This window comes from Ipomoea triloba, chromosome 7, assembly GCF_003576645.1.
Source record: "Ipomoea triloba cultivar NCNSP0323 chromosome 7, ASM357664v1".
Taxonomy (NCBI): Eukaryota; Viridiplantae; Streptophyta; class Magnoliopsida; order Solanales; family Convolvulaceae; genus Ipomoea; species Ipomoea triloba.
In genome coordinates this window covers 18,941,997-18,949,925 of record NC_044922.1, presented here as the reverse complement: position 1 = coordinate 18,949,925, position 7,929 = coordinate 18,941,997, and positions in this window count along the sequence as shown.

The following is a 7,929-nucleotide window of genomic DNA, read 5'->3' as shown; positions in this document are numbered from 1 at the left end:
AACTCACTCAAAGGCATGCAGACTGCCGGACTCCTAAGGATCCGAAGATCGAAATGAGACTTAGGGTATCTCAACCTAACTCACTCAAAGGCAGACAGACTGCCAGACTCATAAGGATCCGAAGATCGAAATGAGACGTAGGTTATCTCAACCTAACTCACTCAAAGGCATGCAGACTGCCGGACTCCTAAGGATCCGAAGATCGAAATGAGACTTAGGGTATCTCAACCTAACTCACTCAAAGGCAGACAGACTGCCAGACTCATAAGGATCCGAAGATCGAAATGAGACGTAGGTTATCTCAACCTAACTCACTCAAAGGCATGCAGACTGCCGGACTCCTAAGGATCCGAAGATCGAAATGAGACTTAGGGTATCTCAACCTAACTCACTCAAAGGCAGACAGACTGCCAGACTCATAAGGATCCGAAGATCGAAATGAGACGTAGGTTATCTCAACCTAACTCACTCAAAGGCATGCAGACTGCCGGACTCCTAAGGATCCGAAGATCGAAATGAGACTTAGGGTATCTCAACCTAACTCACTCAAAGGCAGACAGACTGCCAGACTCATAAGGATCCGAAGATCGAAATGAGACGTAGGTTATCTCAACCTAACTCACTCAAAGGCATGCAGACTGCCGGACTCCTAAGGATCCGAAGATCGAAATGAGACTTAGGGTATCTCAACCTAACTCACTCAAAGGCAGACAGACTGCCAGACTCATAAGGATCCGAAGATCGAAATGAGACGTAGGTTATCTCAACCTAACTCACTCAAAGGCATGCAGACTGCCGGACTCCTAAGGATCCGAAGATCGAAATGAGACTTAGGGTATCTCAACCTAACTCACTCAAAGGCAGACAGACTGCCAGACTCATAAGGATCCGAAGATCGAAATGAGACGTAGGTTATCTCAACCTAACTCACTCAAAGGCATGCAGACTGCCGGACTCCTAAGGATCCGAAGATCGAAATGAGACTTAGGGTATCTCAACCTAACTCACTCAAAGGCAGACAGACTGCCAGACTCATAAGGATCCGAAGATCGAAATGAGACGTAGGTTATCTCAACCTAACTCACTCAAAGGCATGCAGACTGCCGGACTCATAAGGATCCGAAGATCGAAATGAGACTTAGGTTATCTCAACCTAACTCACTCAAAGGCAGATAGACTGCCGGACTCATAAGGATCCGAAGGTCGAAATGAGACTTAGGTTATCTCAACCTAACTCACTCAAATGCAGATAGACTGCCGGACACATAAGGATCCGAAGATCGAAATGAGACTTAGGTTATCTCAACCTAACTCACTCAAAGGCAGGCAGACTGCCGGACTCATAAGGATCCGAAGATTGAAATGAGACTTAGGTTATCTCAACCTAACTCACTCAAAGGAAGATAGACTGCCGGACTCATGAGGATCCTAGGATCGAAAAGGGACTTAGGTTATCTCACCCAAACTCACTCAAAGGCAGGCAGACTGCCGGACTCATAAGGATCCGAGGATTGAAATGAGACTTACGTTATCTCAACCTAACTCACTCAAAGGCAGACAGACTGCCGGACTCATGAGGATCCTAGGATCGAAATGAGACTTAGGTTATCTCACCCAAACTCACTCAAAGGCAGGCAGACTGCCGGACTCATAAGGATCCGAGGATTGAAATGAGACTTAGGTTATCTCAACCTAACTCACTCAAAGGCAGACAGACTGCCAGACTCATAAGGATCCGAAGATCGAAATGAGACTTAGGTTATCTCACCCTATCTCACTCAAAGGCAGGCAGACTGCCAGACTCATAAGGATCCGAAGATCGAAATGAGACTTAGGTTATCTCACCCTATCTCACTCAAAGGCAGGCAGACTGCCAGACTCATAAGGATCCGAAGATCGAAATGAGACTTAGGTTATCTCACCCTATCTCACTCAAAGGCAGGCAGACTGCCAGACTCATAAGGATCCGAAGATCGAAATGAGACTTAGGTTATCTCACCCTATCTCACTCAAAGGCAGGCAGACTGCCGGACTCATAAGGATCCGAAGATCGAAATGAGACTTAGGTTATCTCAACCTAACTCAATCAAAGGCAGACAGACTGCCGGACTCTTAAGGATCCGAAGATCGAAATGAGACATAGGTTATCTCAACCTAACTCACTCAAAGGCAGATAGACTGCCGGACTCATAAGGATCCGAAGATCGAAATGAGACTTAGGTTATCTCAACCTAACTCACTCAAAGGCAGACAGACTGCCGGACTCATAAGGATCCGAAGATCGAAATGAGACTTAGGTTATCTCAACCTAACTCACTCAAAGGCAGACAGACTGCCGGACTCATAAGGATCCGAAGATCGAAATGAGACTTAGGTTATCTCAACCTAACTCACTCAAAGGCAGACAGACTGCCGGACTCATAAGGATCCGAAGATCGAAATGAGACTTAGGTTATCTCAACCTAACTCACTCAAAGGCAGACAGACTGCCGGACTCATAAGGATCCGAAGATCGAAATGAGACTTAGGTTATCTCAACCTAACTCACTCAAAGGCAGACAGACTGCCGGACTCATAAGGATCCGAAGATCGAAATGAGACTTAGGTTATCTCAACCTAACTCACTCAAAGGCAGACAGACTGCCGGACTCATAAGGATCCGAAGATCGAAATGAGACTTAGGTTATCTCAACCTAACTCACTCAAAGGCAGACAGACTGCCGGACTCATAAGGATCCGAAGATCGAAATGAGACTTAGGTTATCTCAACCTAACTCACTCAAAGGCAGACAGACTGCCGGACTCATAAGGATCCGAAGATCGAAATGAGACTTAGGTTATCTCAACCTAACTCACTCAAAGGCAGACAGACTGCCGGACTCATAAGGATCCGAAGATCGAAATGAGACTTAGGTTATCTCAACCTAACTCACTCAAAGGCAGACAGACTGCCGGACTCATAAGGATCCGAAGATCGAAATGAGACTTAGGTTATCTCAACCTAACTCACTCAAAGGCAGACAGACTGCCGGACTCATAAGGATCCGAAGATCGAAATGAGACTTAGGTTATCTCAACCTAACTCACTCAAAGGCAGACAGACTGCCGGACTCATAAGGATCCGAAGATCGAAATGAGACTTAGGTTATCTCAACCTAACTCACTCAAAGGCAGACAGACTGCCGGACTCATAAGGATCCGAAGATCGAAATGAGACTTAGGTTATCTCAACCTAACTCACTCAAAGGCAGACAGACTGCCGGACTCATAAGGATCCGAAGATCGAAATGAGACTTAGGTTATCTCAACCTAACTCACTCAAAGGCAGACAGACTGCCGGACTCATAAGGATCCGAAGATCGAAATGAGACTTAGGTTATCTCAACCTAACTCACTCAAAGGCAGACAGACTGCCGGACTCATAAGGATCCGAAGATCGAAATGAGACTTAGGTTATCTCAACCTAACTCACTCAAAGGCAGACAGACTGCCGGACTCATAAGGATCCGAAGATCGAAATGAGACTTAGGTTATCTCAACCTAACTCACTCAAAGGCAGACAGACTGCCGGACTCATAAGGATCCGAAGATCGAAATGAGACTTAGGTTATCTCAACCTAACTCACTCAAAGGCAGACAGACTGCCGGACTCATAAGGATCCGAAGATCGAAATGAGACTTAGGTTATCTCAACCTAACTCACTCAAAGGCAGACAGACTGCCGGACTCATAAGGATCCGAAGATCGAAATGAGACTTAGGTTATCTCAACCTAACTCACTCAAAGGCAGACAGACTGCCGGACTCATAAGGATCCGAAGATCGAAATGAGACTTAGGTTATCTCAACCTAACTCACTCAAAGGCAGACAGACTGCCGGACTCATAAGGATCCGAAGATCGAAATGAGACTTAGGTTATCTCAACCTAACTCACTCAAAGGCAGACAGACTGCCGGACTCATAAGGATCCGAAGATCGAAATGAGACTTAGGTTATCTCAACCTAACTCACTCAAAGGCAGACAGACTGCCGGACTCATAAGGATCCGAAGATCGAAATGAGACTTAGGTTATCTCAACCTAACTCACTCAAAGGCAGACAGACTGCCGGACTCATAAGGATCCGAAGATCGAAATGAGACTTAGGTTATCTCAACCTAACTCACTCAAAGGCAGACAGACTGCCGGACTCATAAGGATCCGAAGATCGAAATGAGACTTAGGTTATCTCAACCTAACTCACTCAAAGGCAGACAGACTGCCGGACTCATAAGGATCCGAAGATCGAAATGAGACTTAGGTTATCTCAACCTAACTCACTCAAAGGCAGACAGACTGCCGGACTCATAAGGATCCGAAGATCGAAATGAGACTTAGGTTATCTCAACCTAACTCACTCAAAGGCAGACAGACTGCCGGACTCATAAGGATCCGAAGATCGAAATGAGACTTAGGTTATCTCAACCTAACTCACTCAAAGGCAGACAGACTGCCGGACTCATAAGGATCCGAAGATCGAAATGAGACTTAGGTTATCTCAACCTAACTCACTCAAAGGCAGACAGACTGCCGGACTCATAAGGATCCGAAGATCGAAATGAGACTTAGGTTATCTCAACCTAACTCACTCAAAGGCAGACAGACTGCCGGACTCATAAGGATCCGAAGATCGAAATGAGACTTAGGTTATCTCAACCTAACTCACTCAAAGGCAGACAGACTGCCGGACTCATAAGGATCCGAAGATCGAAATGAGACTTAGGTTATCTCAACCTAACTCACTCAAAGGCAGACAGACTGCCGGACTCATAAGGATCCGAAGATCGAAATGAGACTTAGGTTATCTCAACCTAACTCACTCAAAGGCAGACAGACTGCCGGACTCATAAGGATCCGAAGATCGAAATGAGACTTAGGTTATCTCAACCTAACTCACTCAAAGGCAGACAGACTGCCGGACTCATAAGGATCCGAAGATCGAAATGAGACTTAGGTTATCTCAACCTAACTCACTCAAAGGCAGACAGACTGCCGGACTCATAAGGATCCGAAGATCGAAATGAGACTTAGGTTATCTCAACCTAACTCACTCAAAGGCAGACAGACTGCCGGACTCATAAGGATCCGAAGATCGAAATGAGACTTAGGTTATCTCAACCTAACTCACTCAAAGGCAGACAGACTGCCGGACTCATAAGGATCCGAAGATCGAAATGAGACTTAGGTTATCTCAACCTAACTCACTCAAAGGCAGACAGACTGCCGGACTCATAAGGATCCGAAGATCGAAATGAGACTTAGGTTATCTCAACCTAACTCACTCAAAGGCAGACAGACTGCCGGACTCATAAGGATCCGAAGATCGAAATGAGACTTAGGTTATCTCAACCTAACTCACTCAAAGGCAGACAGACTGCCGGACTCATAAGGATCCGAAGATCGAAATGAGACTTAGGTTATCTCAACCTAACTCACTCAAAGGCAGACAGACTGCCGGACTCATAAGGATCCGAAGATCGAAATGAGACTTAGGTTATCTCAACCTAACTCACTCAAAGGCAGACAGACTGCCGGACTCATAAGGATCCGAAGATCGAAATGAGACTTAGGTTATCTCAACCTAACTCACTCAAAGGCAGACAGACTGCCGGACTCATAAGGATCCGAAGATCGAAATGAGACTTAGGTTATCTCAACCTAACTCACTCAAAGGCAGACAGACTGCCGGACTCATAAGGATCCGAAGATCGAAATGAGACTTAGGTTATCTCAACCTAACTCACTCAAAGGCAGACAGACTGCCGGACTCATAAGGATCCGAAGATCGAAATGAGACTTAGGTTATCTCAACCTAACTCACTCAAAGGCAGACAGACTGCCGGACTCATAAGGATCCGAAGATCGAAATGAGACTTAGGTTATCTCAACCTAACTCACTCAAAGGCAGACAGACTGCCGGACTCATAAGGATCCGAAGATCGAAATGAGACTTAGGTTATCTCAACCTAACTCACTCAAAGGCAGACAGACTGCCGGACTCATAAGGATCCGAAGATCGAAATGAGACTTAGGTTATCTCAACCTAACTCACTCAAAGGCAGACAGACTGCCGGACTCATAAGGATCCGAAGATCGAAATGAGACTTAGGTTATCTCAACCTAACTCACTCAAAGGCAGACAGACTGCCGGACTCATAAGGATCCGAAGATCGAAATGAGACTTAGGTTATCTCAACCTAACTCACTCAAAGGCAGACAGACTGCCGGACTCATAAGGATCCGAAGATCGAAATGAGACTTAGGTTATCTCAACCTAACTCACTCAAAGGCAGACAGACTGCCGGACTCATAAGGATCCGAAGATCGAAATGAGACTTAGGTTATCTCAACCTAACTCACTCAAAGGCATGCAGACGGCCGGACTCATAAGGATCCGAAGATCGAAATGAGACTTAGGTTATCTCAACCTAACTCACTCAAAACCTAACTCAATCAAAGGCAGACAGACTGCCGGCCTCATAAGGATCCGAAGATCGAAATGAGAGTTAGGTTATCTCAACCTAACTCACTCAAAGGCATGCAGACGGCCGGACTCATAAGGATCCGAAGATCGAAATGAGACTTAGGTTATCTCAACCTAACTCACTCAAAACCTAACTCAATCAAAGGCAGACAGACTGCCGGACTCATAAGGATCCGAAGATCGAAATGAGACTTAGGTTATCTCAACCTAACTCACTCAAAGGCAGGCAGACTGCCGGACTCATAAGGATCCGAAGATCGAAATGAGACATAGGTTATCTCAACCTAACTCACTCAAAGGCAGGCAGACTGCCGGACTCATAAGGATCCGAAGATCGAAATGAGACATAGGTTATCTCAACCTAACTCACTCAAAGGCAGGCAGACTGCCGGACTCATAAGGATCCGAAGATCGAAATGAGACTTAGGTTATCTCAACCTAACTCACTCAAAGGCAGGCAGACTGCCGGACTCATAAGGATCCGAAGATCGAAATGAGACTTAGGTTATCTCAACCTAACTCACTCAAAGGCAGACAGGCTGCCGGACTCATAAGGATCCGAGGATCGAAATGAGACTTAGGTTATCTCAACCTAACTCACTCAAAGGCAGACAGACTGCCGGACTCATAAGGATCCTAGGATCGAAATGAGACATAGGTTATCTCACCCTAACTCACTCAAAGGCAGGCAGACTGGCGGACTCATAAGGATCCGAGGATAGAAATGAGACTTAGGTTATCTCAACCTAACTCACTCAAAGGCAGACAGACTGCCGGACTCATAAGGATCCGAAGATCGAAACGAGACTTAGGTTATCTCAACCTAACTCACTCAAAGGCAGGCAGACTGCCGGACTCATAAGGATCCTAGGATCGAAATGAGACTTAGGTTATCTCACCCTAACTCACTCAAAGGCAGGCAGACTGCCGGACTCATAAGGATCCTAGGATCGAAATGAGACATAGGTTATCTCACCCTAACTCACTCAAAGGCAGGCAGACTGCCGGACTCATAAGGATCCTAGGATCGAAATGAGACATAGGTTATCTCACCCTAACTCACTCAAAGGCAGACAGACTGCCGGACTCATAAGGATCCGAAGATCGAAATGAGACTTAGGTTATCTCAACCTAACTCACTTAAAGGCAGGCAGACTGCCGGACTCATAAGGATCCGAAGAATGAAATGAGACTTAGGTTATCTCAACCTAACTCACTCAAAGGCAGACAGACTGCCGGACTCATAAGGATCCGAGGATTGAAATGAGACTTAGGTTATCTCAACCTAACTCACTCAAAGGCAGACAGACTGCCGGACACATAAGGATCCGAAGATAGAATTGAGATTTAGGTTACCTCAACCTAACTCACTCAAAGGCAGGCAGACTGCCGGACTCATAAGGATCC